Here is an 18218-nt window from a genome sequence, read left to right as displayed (position 1 = left end):
GCACGTAGAGTGCCAAATTCAGCCAAGTCTTACAATTGACCGAGAAACACACGTTGGACACACAACGGATGCAGCCGCATTCAGTCATTCATGTCTTGTGTAGCTCAGTTGAAGCAGGGTTCTTCCATGTTGCGTGAAGTAAACCATGGATGAATCTTTTTTCCACGTGAACAATATGCGTGAATCTTGGTAAGATGGTATTTCTGTGCAGACCTCATTGTTTATCTTTCAACAGCAAAGCTGTTAGTTAAACTACTAGCTGATTATAAGTCGACCCCCCAACTTGCAACCCTTTGTAGGCAAAAAAAAGTTTACTCCGAACACAGCTTCATTCTGCGGCCATAGCACACCAGTAAGTCTTTCAAAAAAGCAAGTGATGCAAAGAAACATTTTTATGACCGTGCAACAATGCTTACAACTTGTCGTCGCTTGGAAAAAAGCTGCAGCAGTCCTGGTTGTTGCCATCGTGTGAGTCACTGCTGCTGCTCGCTGTCGGAAGGGGTGCTGGTGGTACTGAAATGCCGCACGTGGAAAAACGCTATCGGTTCTACAGCACAGCATGACAATAAAACGGTTGTGCATGTTGCCCGTTGTAAGCAAGCAAACCTGGCAGTCCTCTTGTTCGGACATGGTCCTCTTGCTAGGAATGTCAAATCAGATCGAAGTCTGATTGGCATTGCCGATTTGACCCTGCAGGAATGAATGCTTTGCCTTCAGGTCATTCACGTAGCAAAGAAACACACGCTGTTTTTCTTCTCAGGTTTTGGGCAACCTTTGGAAAACAGTTGTGCGTCATCATAGGCTCAAGCCGTTTCATTTCATAAAGTTCGTGACCCATTTCTTTTATACCTCAAAGTCAGTTAGCAGGATGCATATATCCTTCGCGGCAGTATGTGCTTTTGCTTCAATATTATCGTAGCAAACACTCAAGATTTTGTTTTTCTTGTTGTGAACTCAATCTTGAACCGGCTCTTCAACCAAAGGGTATCGCCCAGACTTTGGTCCACGAAATGAACAGTGTGTCGCTACACACTCAAAGATCTTGGTCTTTTGTTTTCTCCATTCCCTTGCGCACTTTTCTGACACATCGAACTTCCGCCCTGATTCAGCTTTGCTTTCCAACTCTGCATAGAGGATCGCTTGCCACTTGAAAGCAGCATTGTACTGTTGCTGATGTAGCGGCAGCATCTTGGCATCTGTTGAGCAGGTTCACAAATCACGCACACCACTGTTCGCTAGTGAGGCGAAACGCAGAAATTGCAAACAGGTGTGAGCTCAAGAATATGTGAGGACTCTTGTGGACACATGCATGAGGCGCATGCGACTGGTCATGTCGTTTACTTCCCGTGAAGTGTTGCCAGCTCCCATGGCGCTGCCAGCTTTTCCCTGGAATGCCCATGGCACTTTGCGGCAAATTTGAATTTTATAATTGCCTAGTCAGCAGGTGCTGTTAGGGCACACTGTTTACTAAAGCGAGAAAATGCATGTCACGTCTTTTGCAAACGATAAACATCACATTGTTTGCGAGTAAGAAACACATATAAAGTTTTTCGCGACAGATGAACGTATGTCGCATTGTTAGCAAGCGATAAACGCATGTAGCATTTCTTAGCGAGCCAAATGCACGGTCATGACCATATGTGACAAATGGTGGTGTTGTTGCCGATCTCGCCCGACTGACGTGCCAATGCAGTGGCGCTGTTGTTGAAACCGTGATGCCGTCGGCAACGCGACATGAAAAAATGCTGTACCTTCGACGCACCGTTGCTGACACCTCCTCTTCTAATCACTATAGCTATACCTTAGGTCGCAATTGTCACGGCAGATCATAAAAATTTTCAGCTCTAAAAGCGACGCGCGCCCGCGCCAGTTGGGAGATAGCAGTTTTTCTGACTCCATTGCCTCTGTGGCAATGTCATCGATGCATCGATTAGCAATGAATCCAATCACGTCAACCGTTCATCAGATCCCTTAAAAAAGTTGGCTTTATGATTTCAAGTCAACTTTACGATTCCGCGTACAGGTCGACTCTGATTATAGGTCAACTCCCAAACTTTAAAAGGCCATTTTATGAAAAAAAAAACAAAAAACGCTGAATTATGATTGGCAATATAAGATAACAAGATGGCAGTGGTGTTCTGAAAATCTTGCCGCACTATTGCTGAGCAATCGTCGTGCACAGCGTCACAGAACGCGCTCTGCGATGGAGACTGCTAAACTCTGAAAAAAAAAAAACCTAAACAGAAAAAGCAGTTTCATTACAAGGACAAAACAATTATTGCAATGACAACAAATCGCAATGTTATAATTATAATGCTTCACGTGCTCCTTTCTATGTTTATGTTACCTCCCCATTCAATATAACTGCTGCCATGCACAACCCTGGCCCAAATGACTATCAACCATCTAAATAATCTTCGAAAGGGATAACGTTTGGGTGTGTTAAAATTGTATTTCAACAAAGAAACCACGTTGTTTTCAGACTAGAGCTACACACATCGGCTATTTTTGTGACTGGAAGTGGCGCTTCATCGCGTAAGAGTAGGAACATTGGCTGGTCATTGTGATTGGTTTGATGCAACAAGTCACAGGTAATAATATGGTCGCAGCTATATGGTGCCATACAGGCAGTGTCATTGCAGTGCCGCTTATAGTAATAAAGTTGTCTTAGCCGCGGAGTCGTCGTCCAACATTCAAGCTGGGCGGGACTTTTGTGTGTACGAAATAAATGTGCGTTGCTGGAGGAGCTGCAGCGCGAGATGACATCGCCGGAGCTATCATTGCGCGCTCTTTTAATAAGCACGCATATCCAATGCACTTGGTGGCACCGAGGATTGCACACTGTTTAAAGACAGCGGCAAAAAGTCAGTGACGAGGGAAGCAGCGACGACGACTCAGAATGAGCGCAGCATCGGCAAGCGTGACATCTTAAGGATGTAACTAACTAGAAGCAGCGCGTAAAAAAAACGGAAGAAACACACCCAACAGGACTAGTGGCAGATGTTTCTCGAGTTATTTGCATCATGAAACAACTGCTTTGTTTGTTCTTCATGTTCAATAAATGCTTTCTCTTTGTGAACGCTATTTCGTTCGGCCTACATTCAAGGCAAGTTCTTTTTTTTCAGGCTTCGCACTTTTGTGGGTTGGCTTAGAATCGGGGTTTGCCTAGATTCGAGTAAATGCGGTAACTTCTTTTACCGTGCATTTGCTTCAATGATTTTTTCTGCGTTCATCTCAGTATCTCTACTGAGATACTCTACAGGTACTCTACAGCTCTACAGGTACTCCAGTGCTCCAGATTGCAATTAAGAAAGCATTGCAGGGCCCTTTCAAGGGGGCCCTGAAACGCTTGAGCACTTTTTTCTCTTTTTTTCTTCCAATGCACGACTTTCAGTGTGGTCCCCTGAACTTGTCGTGGCCTCCTGCGGCAGCCTCATTGACATCAAGCATGTAGTGCTCAAATCAGCCAATGATGTGATACTTGTGCCTATGACGCAATGATTTTTAAATATATAGCATCATTTGATCAAAGAAGAGAAAGTGTTTTGAGCTGACTTTGAGAATTTATAGTATTAAACTCTAGGCTGTGTGGTGTGCTATAATAATCAGCTAGCATGTTCTCAGGAGCCTCGACTGCAGACTGGCAGCGTTTTCTCACCATGCTTAAAAGGTATTGCAGGACTCTTTTTAGTTTGGAAATACATGTATATAGGTAAACTTGAGCAGAACTCAATTCATCATCCATAGATCATCCTTACAGCCTGTGTTTTTCCCAGTAAATGCATTTTGTATATGCGCCTCCAACCTAGTAACAATATTAATCATTCAAATTTTTTTTTCACCTGGTTGTACGTTTGTTCAATAAAGAGTGCCATATATTTTCGCAGTCTTGTTTTTTAATCCTAGTTCAGTAGCAATGGGGCATAGTAGTGAAAAACATCATTTTTGTTCAAGGTCGGTTTTATGGAGTAGGGGAGTCGGTGAGCTCATTCTCCTCTTGCTCAAGTGGCAGCCATGCCTTTACTATCTCTTAAGCCAACATTATGAATGTTGCACATAATGCGTATATGTTTTCACATTTTTTAGAAACAATTTACTGATGAGCTTTGATTGAATATACATCGCTACACGTACTTAGTTATTAATATAAAACCAGCATGTTTGGGTGCAACTGGAGAACGGCAAAGATGAAAAAAAAAGAGAGAAGAGATGCGGACAAGTGCAAACTTCCGACTGAAAATCTTTATTTTGAAGAACACATGAACATAAAAACAATAAAAAGCAAAAATATAGCAACATTGCACAGGAGTGTTACAATGGAATAGCAAAACTTACATAGTGTATCACCTAGCATCACACGTGCTGAAAACATAAGCAAACTCTTTTTTTAAAAAGGACATAGATGCCTCACTTGCACATTTGTCACCCATTCGTTTAATGTGGAATGATTCTATCACTTATTCAGTTGTCTGGGAACTGCGCTTTGACAAAATTTCTGAATTTGCAAAAACAGGTGAGGAAGCCACAAGTGTTGCAGTGCAATGCCACTGGCAAAGCATTAACATTTTCAAGTGAATTTTGGTGCTTTCTAAAGTGCACAATAAAGGGACACTAAAAGCAACTATTAAGCTGCCATTGATTGTCGAAATAGCGATACAGAAACCTTGTAGTGTTACTTTTGTGCCAACGAAAGGCCTATTTTCAAATAAATCTCATTTTAGCAGACTGACCGGGCGGATTCATGTCACTGTTGCCGTGCACAGCGTTGCCCGGCTTTACTGTGCTAGTAGCAGCAGACCGAAAGCAGCGGGAGCCACAGCAGCAACAAAGGCCACTGATCACTTTCCCGCCATTGGCTTTGAGATTGCAGCTGTTTTTTGTTTCAACTGCGCCCCGCTAGGTGGCATCGCTTGTCCCATGAAACCAAGCGAAAATTGAATTTTTGAACCATTCGCGCCATTCCCCATAGTAACGTACGGCAGTTTTTTTTTCCCAATGCGTCAAGCAAAAACGAACAAGCAGCATTTTATTGCATCTCTTGATGTACAGAAGGTTCTTTATTTAGTGCAGTTTAGTGCAACTGAGATGGGCAGATTCGTTTGGTCTTTACTTCAGCTGCGTTCGTTGCTACCACTCGTGCGCTTTTACCCGCTGGCAGAACATATGGTGCGTCGGGTATGTTATCAATTCGGACTTTATAAAGGGGATAGAGAGTGTCTGCTTAATTGCTATCACAACTAGGCTACAGTGTTTGAAAAACGTAACATTAGACAAATGTTCCTTCACAAGTGATGTGAAACGGGGCTACATCTGCTCTAAATGTCCTCTCTGACTGCTCAAAGTTTGCTTAAAAATGCCTTTCTGGCAGCTCCAAGCCTGCCTGAAAATGTATTTCTAGATGCTCTAAGCCTGCTACAAAAGCCTTGGAGCAGCATCGCCCTGGGAATATGCTCCCAGGACTGCTTTCTTAGGGCTGCTCCCAAACCCATGTATCCTGTTCCACCCCTGCATAAGTGAACTCGCCACCTTAATCACATGGGACAATGAGCCTGCTGGACCTTCTTATTTGTGTAGTGTCTGGAGATCTGAGGATTTCAACCTGAAGTATCCCTAAAGCAACAGATTTGCCGAGGCGACAGCGAAAATCGCCAAACAGAACATAGCCAAAGCAGCTGGCCCCTAAGGACTCTTCTGGCGTACCGCACTACTTCTCTGGAGAATGGCCATAGCTCAGCAGAGCTACTTTACAAGCAGCGTCTTCGCACCACAGTTTTAATTTCTCCATACATGCTGAAACCAATGCTTGCAGACAGTCAGTGACTTCAAAAGCCGAGCAAGAAGTTAAGCAGCATCACGAAATACCATCTCAAGAAAAACTGACTTATCCTGTTCATGCTGGATTCAGTGCAAAACTGGCAGTGTCCTCTGCAACAAGCGCACCTCGTCAAAGGTATTGCAGGTGTGGCATTCAACTATCATCCGCCTTCACTGGACGTGCCATCTGGTCGTATGCTCAGGCTCCAAGAATGAAGCAACCAGGACTAGCAGCTCCATTGATGATATTGTTGTTTCAAACCAAGGTGTGTTCCAAAAGTGATCCAAAGAAAAAAGGTAGTCCTGACAATATTGACAATGAATTCCTTATTAGGTACTCCTCATGGACTAGTCGATATATAATCATTATATTCCAGAAATTTTTCTCGACGTCTGTTTTCCCTATAGCTTGGAAAACTGATAAAATTCTTCTGTTATTCAAATCAGGTAACAAACAGCCTTTATTAAACTACAGAACCATATCTATCACAAGTCATTCTTGTCAAATGCTTGAGCACATAATTTGCAAACATATCGTAGAACTATTAGACTGCAATAATGTATTATCTGATGCCCAGTATGGTTTTCAACGCAGCTTTAGCTCCATAACCAGCTCAGTGAATTTTCTCGTGACATCCTCCAGGCCCTTGACGCAGGTGGTCAAATCGATGCAATATTCATCGATTTTTCTAAAGCTTTCGACACTGTGTCACAATATAAACTGTTCAAAAAGCTCACTGTCATTTCTAAAAAGGAAACACTAGTTAAGTGGATCTCTTTTTTTTTTTCTATCCATTAGGTCTCGGTACACATTCTTTAGGTCCTCTCAATCTTCCGCTTGCACTGCACCGTCTGACATACCCCGAGGCTTGATATTAGGCCCACTCTTGTTCATTATTTTCATTAATGATCTGCCAAGTAATATTCCTGTTAAAATCCGCATATATGCAGATGACTGTGTTTTGTATCATATAATTAAAGCTTCTCATGATCAGATCATCTTTAATGATTCCTTTGCATTTTTTCAACCATGTTGTGGCACTTGGCAAATGCGAATAAACAAGCTTCCGGAAAGCTGTATCCATGTCATTTACGAAATGTTCTTCCCCCTCTCAGTTTACTTATTCATTAAGGGTTGCCCTCTCGGAAAAGTTTCGCAATATAAATATCTATGTTTCATTTTCACTCAGGATTTATCTTGGTCTCATCACATTTAATTCACATGTAACCGTGCACTTAGAAGTTAGGCTACCTGCAACGCACATTAAGTTCAGAACCTCTCGGCATTCGACTCCTTACTTATAAAGCTTTGGTTCATCCAATATTGGAATATGGGTCGGTTGTGTGGAACTTTCACAAAATTTCTGACATCACCAAAATAGAATCTGTTCAGGAGAAAGCCGTATGCTTCACTTATTGTCGCTATGACAGCTATTTTTCACCTAGTTCCGATCTTCCTATTCTTGAGCTCACCAGTCTCTCTTCTCGTCGTCACGTTCAATGTTTGAAATTTCTTTATAATTTAATTCATTCCCCACGATTCCCCCTACTCAGCTAGTGCATTGCACCCGCTAGACCATCAACCACCCGACAATACCATGAGTTAAACATGAGTACGGTGGCATTTAAATTTAGTTTTTTTGTTCATTCTATGGAATCGTGGAATGCTCTGCCGGCGTATGTTCAATTTTGACCACTTGATGACTTCTTATTGTATATTATTGATCAATCATCAGCAAATTTTGTTATGCCTTTTAGTATGTTGTATTTCCTCACTCCTGTGATGCACTTTTGTGTATTGTATTACCCCACTCCTGCGATAGCTCTTTAGGGTTGTAGTATGTTGAAATAAAAAAATAAAAAAATTGGCTGATCTCACGTACAGTGGGAATCGATGATATGCGAAGCACGAATTAGAAATTTTAATATGTCACTTTAATATCCGCACAACGTTACAAGGTGGAGGGAAATTATGCCGTACAAGACTTCTGTGTCATTGATGTTTGGATGTGTGGTTTACCTTCATCTATTCACGTCACATGATACCAAATTTAGTATATGTGGAGCTAGCGAAATGGCCGCCAGCACACTACGAGCCTGGTATGTTGTCATGTTCTTACATGACATGCGTGCCAGGATTATCATGTTTGCACCAGTCATATATTTTGTCATCCATTGACGTCACGTAACACCGAAATTGGTATGTGTGGAGCTAGCAAAACGGCCGCGAGTGCATCATGAAGAACTCAATATACTCGTATGTAGCGTTGGCGCGCGCACACGCTGGGCACAGCGACGCAACGTTAGCAAAACGCGAGCACTCTATAGTCTGACACCAGGCGCGACCAGCGTTTCGTTGGTGCGGCCCGACAACAGCCGCCACGAAATGCGACGTGCTGTGTTTCGTGCCGATGCATTACCCAGACAACCCTGCGTATCTCTCTTTTCGTGATGGAGGGACGCCGGACGCATGATACGCGCATGCATCAAAGCAACGCAGCGCAGCGCGTGGCAGTGAGTATATATATGGCAGGACCGGCGCCTGGCGTGGCAACGCCGGCAGAACGTGACGAAATAAACGCCGGTGAGCATGCGCACCATATCACGTCGAAATGCATTGGCACCTTGACTGTGGCATGTAGCCATGTTCTCACATGACACGCATCTCATGATTATCATGTTTGCTCCAGTCGGATACCTTCGTCATCCATTCACGTCCCGTAATACCAAATAGGTATAAGTCAGCTAGCGAAACGGCCGCCAGTGCATCATGAGTGTGGCATGTAGTCATGTAGTTACATGACACCCACATCATGATTATTATGTTTGCACCAGTCACATACCTTCATCATCTATTCAGGTACTGCAATACCAAATTTGGTATATGTGACGCTAGCGAAACGTCCACGAGCCCATCATGAGCGTGGCATGTAGTCATGTTGTTACATGACACGCATGTCATGATTTTCATGTTAGGGTCTGTTGTTTGTGTTCGCCATGCAATCATGCCATACCATACCACTTTTGCAACATGCTATGTGAACGAAATCACCGAAAAGCTGCAGGACCTTGAAAATAAATCACGACATTCATGACATACATGTCATGATTTTCATGTTATGACTAGTGAAATACGTTTTTAATACAGTCATGTTATGCCACACTAAGTTTGGTATTGATACCATCATCGAAACGGCCAGGAAAGCTAAAAGTCGTAGGCGGCTAGATAAATAGATACGCTCTAAGTCGCCGAAGTTCGCTAAGAAATGCTTCACATTTAATAAAACAATGCAGTCAACACCGACATCGCTTTCACCTTACGTTACTCCACGGGAGAACTTTATTCTCTTGCATGGTTCTGTAACTGAAGGGGAGATATGTGGAGTGGGGGTCACCTCGTTGCATTGGCGTGCTTACAACCACCACCTCTGACTTATGACAGAAACAGCGGACAGCCTTGAAATCCCTACTGGTGCTATGTGCCAGATGGTATGGGTAGAAAGCAACACTCATGAAATCAGGTCTCAAGTGGCATAGGCTTTAAGTAACCCAGAGCCACATGATCTATACATGGAGGTATTGGGTGCTCGATTCGCAGTGCGGTATGACGTATCGAGGGCATCGCCTTATCATGTAGCGTTACATCTTAAACTAGGTTTATCATTCAACTCAGCAGCACATCACTGTAGAACAACACATGGACCCAAAACCGTTTTGCTTAGAGGTAGTTGATTGGCCATGCAAATTGAACATTTGAAACATATCCAGTAGGCGCAACCCACTGTAAGTGCTTTGCTGCTAAGCTTAAGAGCACGAGTCCGGTTCGTGGCCACGATTATTGCATTTTGAAGGAGCCAAATGCATAAGCACTTGTGAGCTTACGTGTAGGTGCACATTAAAAGCTCAAGTTGGTTGGTTGGTTGTGAAACTTTATTGTGGTCCTGCAAGGAAACATATCCAGTAGGCGCAACCCACAGTAAGTGCTTTGCTGCTAAGCTTAAGAGCACGAGTCCGGTTTGTGGCCACGATCGTTGCATTTTGAAGGAGCCAAATGCATAAGCACTTGTGAGCTTACGTGTAGGTGCACATTAAAAGCTCAAGTTGGTTGGTTGGTTGTGAAACTTTGTCGCCCTGCAAGGCGCGCATTAGCGTGCAGCAGGTGACTCTCACGATGGGACTAATAGACCAAGCCTATCGGCCACTCTGCGGGCATGCTGCTGGACGGCCCCAAGTTGGTCGGCCAGGAGGGAGCTGCGTAGGGCCGCCTCAAAGCTCAAGTGGTCAAAATTATTTCAAGCTCCTGCACCGGAGCATGCCTTATAGTAGACCTGTGCGCCAATGCCCAAGTCGCCGGCCACGACTAGCCGGTATTTCCACCTTTGGCGGCAGTTTGTCATCGGCGCAGGATTTATCGGATTCGCGGTGGCGTGGCATGGCATGGGGGGAAGAGGGGTAAATTCTCAGAATAAAAATTTGTCGCGAAATAAAAAAAATCTGTTTCTTCAAAACGGCGAAGCACAAAACGTGATAGGAATATGTGTTAATGCTATTCATTTACCAATACTGCTGTCTTAGTTTTTCAGGCATAGCAAGTATAAATACATATGTTCAACACAGTGAAAAAAAACAATTTAGCAGAATGCACGTATACGCAATATTTTTTCTGCATACTGCTCCGCACCAAGTCTGCGCAGAGACTTGTCAAGCTCATTCCACAAATCCACGTTCTGCAATGAAAAAAAAAAAAACTATTCGGAATATATTTAACGGGCACAATATTCAAGGGATCTTCAGGGTAGGATTGGTAAAATGAGACACAGGGCAAAACACGACACTTTGACTTTGCTGGCCTCTCCGGCTAACACAAAACTACTTTTCTTTGTTTTTCTTTTCCAGCAATAAGTGCTGGTCCTTGTCTATCTTTTCCTGTGTAAAAGTGTATTGCTCACATTGTTTGTGCGAGAAAATTTACGCGGCTGGTGTCAGTGTTCTCGTGACCCACCAAAAAGACGCGAACTTTTGCTCGGCCGAATTTTTGTATCTGTGCATAAAGGTAGTCTCGCTCAGTACAGCAAGGTAAACATTTATTTTGTTACTTTAGACTACGAGCTACATAACACCAAACGTTTGGTTCATTTGGTGCTCGGGAACAAAGTGGAAATGTTTAATTTTGGCATGTGAGAGGGGCAAAACATGACAGAAAGGCATGCAATTGCTTCAGAGTGTGTATTATTTATTGAAACATCAACCTACACTCATTATACATAATACTTCTTTGTTTACGAGGGTTTAGACATACAAGAGATTATGATATAGAGCTTCCTGGAAGGAGAATGACATGAAAAAGCACTGATTGCCATTCAGGCCATGACTGCCTCCCTCCATCGAGGTTTTTTGTGTTTCCAAGGAAGAAGCGCATAAAAAGTTGTGGAAACTACAAGTCAAGTTGTTTACAAACATCTTCTGGGATTGAGTTTTAACGACATTTCTTCGACAGACAAAGTGAAAAGCCATGAAACACCTGTGCAGTTCTACATCAAAATGGCGAAAAGAGGTGAAGAAGATATGTCAACACATATCTAACTTCCAATTGTTGATTAATCCAATGACGTGCAAGCGTTCAACAAAAGACAACATTTTATATTCATTGCCTCACAAAGCTCGGCTGACGAAATGAAAAGCCATGAAACGCCTGAGCAGTTATACATCAAAACGGCAAAAAGAGGTGAAGAAGATACATCAAAACTTATCTAGTCTCCGATTGTTGAATAATTTATTGAGGTGCAAGCGTTCAACAAAAGACAACATTACCACAAAAAAAGACTGGCGGTGTTCGATGTGCAAGGAGTTTCGGAGCAATACAATACCGCGTTCTGTCTAGATGCAATGCATGTACGTAGTATGATGACTGGGCTCCTTAAGACTGTGTAAGAGCCCACAGAGTGAATTTCAAGTCTTTCTACTGCAAAAACTGAAGGAATGAATTTTTTTCACACTGTCTCATTTTGCCCCGCAGGTTGGGGCAAAATAAGACATCTGGAGGTTTTTTTATTTATTTTAAGATAATGTTTTGAATGGTGTACACGAGCTGTTCGCTGGTGCCTGCTGAAATAGTGTGCGTGCCAGCTCTCGCGACCACGCCCTTATATTCAAAGTTCACAGTTGCGGATCGAGCCACGCAGCCTCCTACCTCAGTGTCTTTTCATACTTTTTTGTCCAGCAGAAGACAGACTGGGCTTCCATTCCGGTTGAGAACCAATCAACGGCAGGCACCACATGCAGAGTGATGTTATTTCATGTGCCCTCGGTGTGATGGAGATGAGCAGCTTGTTTTATCTATGTTTCAGCAGTGTTCCTTGCTAGCGCTCTCAAGATTTTACTCGCGGGAACGGCATACAATGCGCTTACAGAAGTTATCGATTTGGACATTATACGGAACATGATAGGGATGATAAAAGCTTCACAAAGTCTCCATACAATTCTTCCCGCAGTCAAAAAATATACAAAAAATGTTGATGGGGCTGGCCCTTTTATCTTGAGAGTTGCGTCGTTTCGCTGTAATGAATTCGTTCATTGGGAAAATTGAATATTCCGGTGCCTCTTCTCTTCATTGCGTTCTCCACTACACTCGTTTAACTACAACTTTTGCACGCTTTATCTCGTTGATATTCATGTCTTCATAAAGCACATGTGCAATGTGGGCGCTAAGTGTTGAGCCTATCAGGATTTCAAGCTTGTCTGCTACATTTTCGTTATTTTCGCTTGCGCAATTAGAAACTCCCAAAATGCAGCGAAATTACAAGTTTGTTGCGTGTGATAACTATGCAAGATGGGGAGGGGAGGGAGGCGAATGCATGGCAAAGCAGGGTTGGAGAGAATTCACTACTAGCATTTCTCGTATGTGGACCATTGAGAGTATGTGGCCTAATCATGCCACGTGAGTCACCGTTTTGGCATCACAAAGAGCACAGAAAAAAAAGAGAGCATCACAAGGAGCACAGAAAAAAGAGAGAGAAAACGCCAAGAAAAAATAATGCGCCTGTATCGTCAGAAGTGTTTTAGCGCCCTTGTATAGCCACGGCATGCAAACCTGGGCACAAGAACATAGGCACGACACTGCTAACACCGCTTTCAAAATCTTAAAGCTGCAGAAAAGAAGATGAAGTGATGTATTTTATGCCCACATTTCCCACGCGGTTAAAATAAGACTGCTTGGTTCAAATAAGACTAATGGCCGCGCGCCGCAATTGTTGCACAGCAGCGGCAGCGTGGTCCTTCTCAGGACTTTGGTGGCGAATGGTGTGACCGAAAAGGGGGGGGGCGGTTCACAGCTCTACCTCATAGTCTTGTGCTTGTTCGCCCGAAACACCCTGGAATGTTCAGTTTGAGATATAGGTTGATATATGCTTTCCTCAAGAACTGAGGATAGTTCGCATAAAATGGTACTTGGAGGTGTCTGGCCCTGGCTACCTGTCTACCTAGTTCCCTATGTGCTGGCTACACACAGAGTGCACCCTATAATTAAGGATATCAAACAGGCCCTTGACATTGAGCTTTATTGGGCACCATGATGAATGAAGAAATATGAGGAAATGTATGTGTGTGTGACCATGAGAATAGGACAGTCCCCCCAGTGCTGTGCGCAGTGAGACATGGCCTGAGCTCTGGTGTATAGCAACATCCGCGGATGTGTGTGAGTGAAGAAATCTGGAGAAAAGGAAGGTGGGAGGCACCAAGTTCAGCTTTTGCACAGCCTGCATGTTTCAACTACTTTTGCTCGTTTCAGATGTCTCCTGCCGTGTGCTTGCCTCTGCTGCTGGGGTTGTTTTTCCAGCTTCATGTCTTGCTTCTGTAAAGAGGAACCAATGTCAAATTCACTTTTCACGCTTTTTTCTTAGGTATTGAATTGTTTCTTATAACTCGACACATGCAACCACCCATCATGGCTCTGTTTTTGCACAGTTAACAGCTCTAAGCAAAGCAAACTTTCATTAAGTTGGCGAAGGGTTGCCCATGTCTCGAACTAAGCAGCATTGCTCGTGTTTATCTTCTTGGGAAAAGCTCAGTGCACACTCTTCGTATACTGCGAAACTCTTGGGTGATGATTCAATTTCGTGTATAGTAAGATTGTATTTCTCGAGATAACAACATCATGTTGCGAAGAATCTGGTTTCTAGAGAAAATGTTGAATCTATTCTATGCGTTCTAGTCGAAATTACATCATATGACTCAAACTGAAAACAGTGGAAACGAAATTGTGCACATTGCTCAGCCATGCATTGTCCTATTTTAATACGTGAGTACTGTAAAACCACACGCAGTTGATCCAGTCATCGGTGGCCTTGAAGGAACCCTGAAACGGTTATGGCGATTTCATACAAACACATTGGGCCGGTTGACCAGGTCGTAAGGGTCATTTAGAGACTGATTTGAGCTCTCTGTGTTAACTATGTAATACATTACAACGCTTTAAAGCTGCGAATTGCTGAAAATCGGGCAGATCGCTGTGACTTGGACAAACGCATTTTCAACCGCACATTAACAGAGTGATATGCTCTGGCCACTTGACGTCTTTGTGGCTGCTGATCTGATTGGCTTTCATGGGCTGTAGAATGTGCGGAAGATCGGTTAGTGGTGTGGCGACACCTGTCAGTGCAGATTTGAACCAATTCACGATTTTCTCCTCTGTTGGCAGAGGCCGTGCGTGCTGCTGGGTGCATTGTATGATGGTTCCCGAAACTGCACACAACCTGTCTTTGTGCGATCTCAGAGGTCTAGACTGCTAAAAGTTCTAATCATCGAGCGCGCTCATAAGAGCTCTGCGATCGCCAGCAATGGCACCATGCCTCATGAGTTGAGGCCAGGCAAAGGTGAGAAGGAGGGTATCATATAATTGTCCATGGTGGCCTTGATACATAGCGGGTCACTTGATTTGTGGTGTGAATCGTTTGATGCTCTAGCCTAAGCACTGACAAAACTAAAAAAAATGTTTCAGGGTCCCTTTAAAGCAAAGCCGCATCACTTGATTTATCAAAAATCTAACTGCGTGAAATGTCCATCACAATATTTTGGCTGTGCCTTACTGAAGCGGGCTTTTTCTCATAAATGTGGTTGTGCGTTTTTGAAAGAAATATACTTTCTTAGTGCGCAGAGAATGTTTCATAAAGAAAAAGGATAGGACCTAGCACACACAACAATTTTAATGTGCAGATGGTGGTAATATGTATACACAGTAAAGAGGGTGGAGAAATGTCCACAAACTAAAGGAACAAATGATGGCGCATGCGCCAGTACATCTTATTCAAATCTTGAAAGAAAAATTTAACTGAAAAAGACACGGTATTCATTGTCCAGCAGATTGCCCCGCCGCGGTAGTCTAGTGGCTAAGGTGGTTTAGTGGCTAAGGTAGTCGGCTGCTGACCCGCAGGTCTAGAGATCGGTACTCGGCTGAGGCGGCTGCATTTTCAATGGAGGCGAAAATGCTGTAGGCCCGTGGGCTCAGGTTTGGGTGCACATTAAAGAACCCCTGGTAGTAAAAATTTCCGGAGTCCTCCACTACGGTGTCTCTCATAATCATATGGTGGTTTTAAGGCATTAAACACCACATATCAATCAATCATGTCCAACAAATGACGGACGGGGCACTTACACACTCGTTTCCTGCTTTGCGAATCAAAAAGCTCCAGTCATCAGTGATATTTTACTAGCTCGTTATGACAAACACATACAAGGAAACTTGCTGAGACACATACGGTTAAGGTATTCGTTGATGATTTTTTAGTCTTATATAGTGCAGAACAGTGTGACCTAAGGCAGCACGCTGACGAGATTTTTAGCATTTTTGTCTGAGAGCATGACAAATCTGCAGCCGACTATGGAGCCGAAAATAACAAACTTAGGTTTTTAGACCTAGAGCTTATTTTTCTGCCAGAACACAAGTGCGGGCAATACGCTCCCTGCTCCAGGAAAGCCCTGTTACCCTTTAGTTCAGCGCACTCCAAGCTTGTTAAGCGAGGAATTGCGAAAGCATGCATGATGGCATCATTGTCAAGGTCTTGTCATCACCAGGTTCAGAGCAGTTTTGGCAAACAAGTCAACTGGCTTAAGAAAGCAGGCTTTCCTGATCAATTGCTCTCAGGCATAGCAGAGTCATTTCTCAATAAATTTAATCAGGGGAAGAATGCACAGCACGCATTTCGGGACGAGCCAAAGCCGAAAGTGTCTGCCATTCCTTATGTACACAAAGTTTCGCACTGCTTAAAAATAATCGTTGAAAGACTGGGCTGAAGGTTGTCACGGCAAAAAACAAGCTAGGCCCTCTATGTAAAATAGTTAACTACGAAGGATCTTCAATTGTTGGGTGCAATAAGCAGCACGCAAAAATGTTTCTAGAATGTATTATAGGCCTTGTGTATCTGATTTATTTATCATGTGGTCAGCCTTAGGGAGCAGTAATGGCAAGATATAAGAATAAGAGGGCATGTGAAACACACGAAGCGTTTTTGATTCGCAAAGCAGGAACTGAGTGTGTAAGCGCCCTTGGTGTCTATATTTGTTTCTTTCTGTGTGTCATTGTTCTTTCGGTGCAACGTTGAATATTTAATCAATACCGGTATCTTTTCAGCTAAATTTTCATTTCAAGATTTGAATAATGTGTTCTGGTACATGTGCCATCATTTGTTCTTTTTTCCTGTGTATATATATATATATATATATATATATATCATTACTCTGACGAAGGCTGGTGCACCAGCTGAAAGCGTTAAGTAGGGACGCTTCCGTGAAAGTTTTGTCGTCTTTTTCTTGCATATATATACATATATATATATATATACTTGGCATCACTGTCTGTTATATCTCATTAATATTGTGTCAAAACACGGAAAAACGAGCCCCTAGGTATACACTTCTTTTCCCTTATATATCTATATATATATAATTATATACACACACACACACATACACACACACACACACACACACACACACACATTGCCAGCATCTTTGCAATAAAATAATGGTTGTAAGTGTGCGCTCTGTCTTATCTGTCTTGTTTCTTAAACGTTCCCTGCGCACTAAGAAAGTATATTTCTTCCGAAAATGCAATGCCAACCAGCTCAAGTTGCCACTCTCGGTTGTGCAAGCGGCGTGATTACGTAGAAGGGTGCCCCGCCGAGCGAGTATAGAAGCTACGCTTGTCATCACATGCTTTCCACCACGATTTCTCGTGGTGGAAAGCACAGGCAACCCTTTGTGCGGGGTTGCCTGTGCTTCTCCGCAAAACTGTCGATAATTGGTGCACTCGAATGTGTGGAAAAGCCTTTTGTCGTCGTCGTCGCTTCGTACAACATACCAGGAAGCATGCTTAGTACTATGTTGAAAAGTGTCGGTTTGGTAGGACGAGTAGAGACAGCTACGTATTGTGAATCGTTATTTACATTGAAGCCGTATTTTTTTTTCTCGCATTCATTCTCCTCTCACCACTACATACAACCCCGCGCCCTGAACTACAAATGCGGGTTTGTAGTTGGGACACAACACAAAATGAAGGCGTCTCCCTTACATTATCGCGAGCCAATACTTGCTAACATGTTCATCTTAGCGAATTCGCGCAAGTATTCGAGAGATACTGGCCTCGAGATCTTGGAGTGGCGCCCTCTCGCGTGTGACGTCAGTTTGTGGACTCCGCTCGTCACTGTGCTGCAGCAGCCGCTGCTCCTGTGCGCGGACCGTCCGCTTCTGCCGAGAATGTTGTCTACGAGCAGCCTCATGAGGGTCAACTAACGCCCACAACGAATGTTTTTGAGTGCAGTTATGAATTTGTTTCAGTTGCAGCCCAATCGACCGGGCCAAGAAAGCTCCCAGATGGCCGAATAAGCACGCCGATGCCGCCGACCGCATGGCTGGTCAGAAAGTGAAACTATGTGCGAGTGTTCTCGCTCGTCATCTGCATTTTCCGCCGTGCGATTCGAATTTAGTTCGGGTGTTTCGAAATCTCAACGGGCGTGCCTTTCTTCAGCATCTACAAGCACGTAGATACAGCAAGCGAAGCGTCGTGGTGTCTCATCGACGGCGCGATGGTATACGACGCAGGCCACATTGTTGAATGTGCGCAGCCGGCGCCGTCAATGGAGATCGCATCACCTTCGCGGCTCTGGTCCTGAAAACATGTGGACTCGTGAACCCGCTACACAATGTTCCGTGGCAGTGAAGTGCTGCGCAATGGTGAAGTACTGCTCTTGGCCTCGGTGGGCTTTGTCCGCCCGTGAACAGATTGTTAGCTTTCGCAACAATCCTGAAGAGAAGGCCATGCCTGCCCCCCCCCCTCCCTTTTTTTAGATATTTCTTTTTGCAGTGCAACAATAATGACAGTGAACACGAGGATATGTGTGAAAATCGCTTAT

The 18218-nt window shown here is 43.6% G+C and overlaps 1 protein-coding gene across 2 annotated transcripts in view; it reads left to right on the top strand.

Annotated features, from left to right (window-relative positions):
- ssp3 (SCAPER domain-containing protein short spindle 3) overlaps positions 1–18218 on the top strand; it is a 163644-nt gene that overhangs the window by 83905 nt on the left and 61521 nt on the right. The gene's annotated exons all lie outside the window — the stretch shown is intronic.

Source organism: Rhipicephalus microplus, chromosome 1, assembly GCF_043290135.1.
Source record: "Rhipicephalus microplus isolate Deutch F79 chromosome 1, USDA_Rmic, whole genome shotgun sequence".
Classification (NCBI taxonomy): domain Eukaryota; kingdom Metazoa; phylum Arthropoda; class Arachnida; order Ixodida; family Ixodidae; genus Rhipicephalus; species Rhipicephalus microplus.
This window is presented reverse-complemented; position numbering and strand designations above follow the sequence as displayed.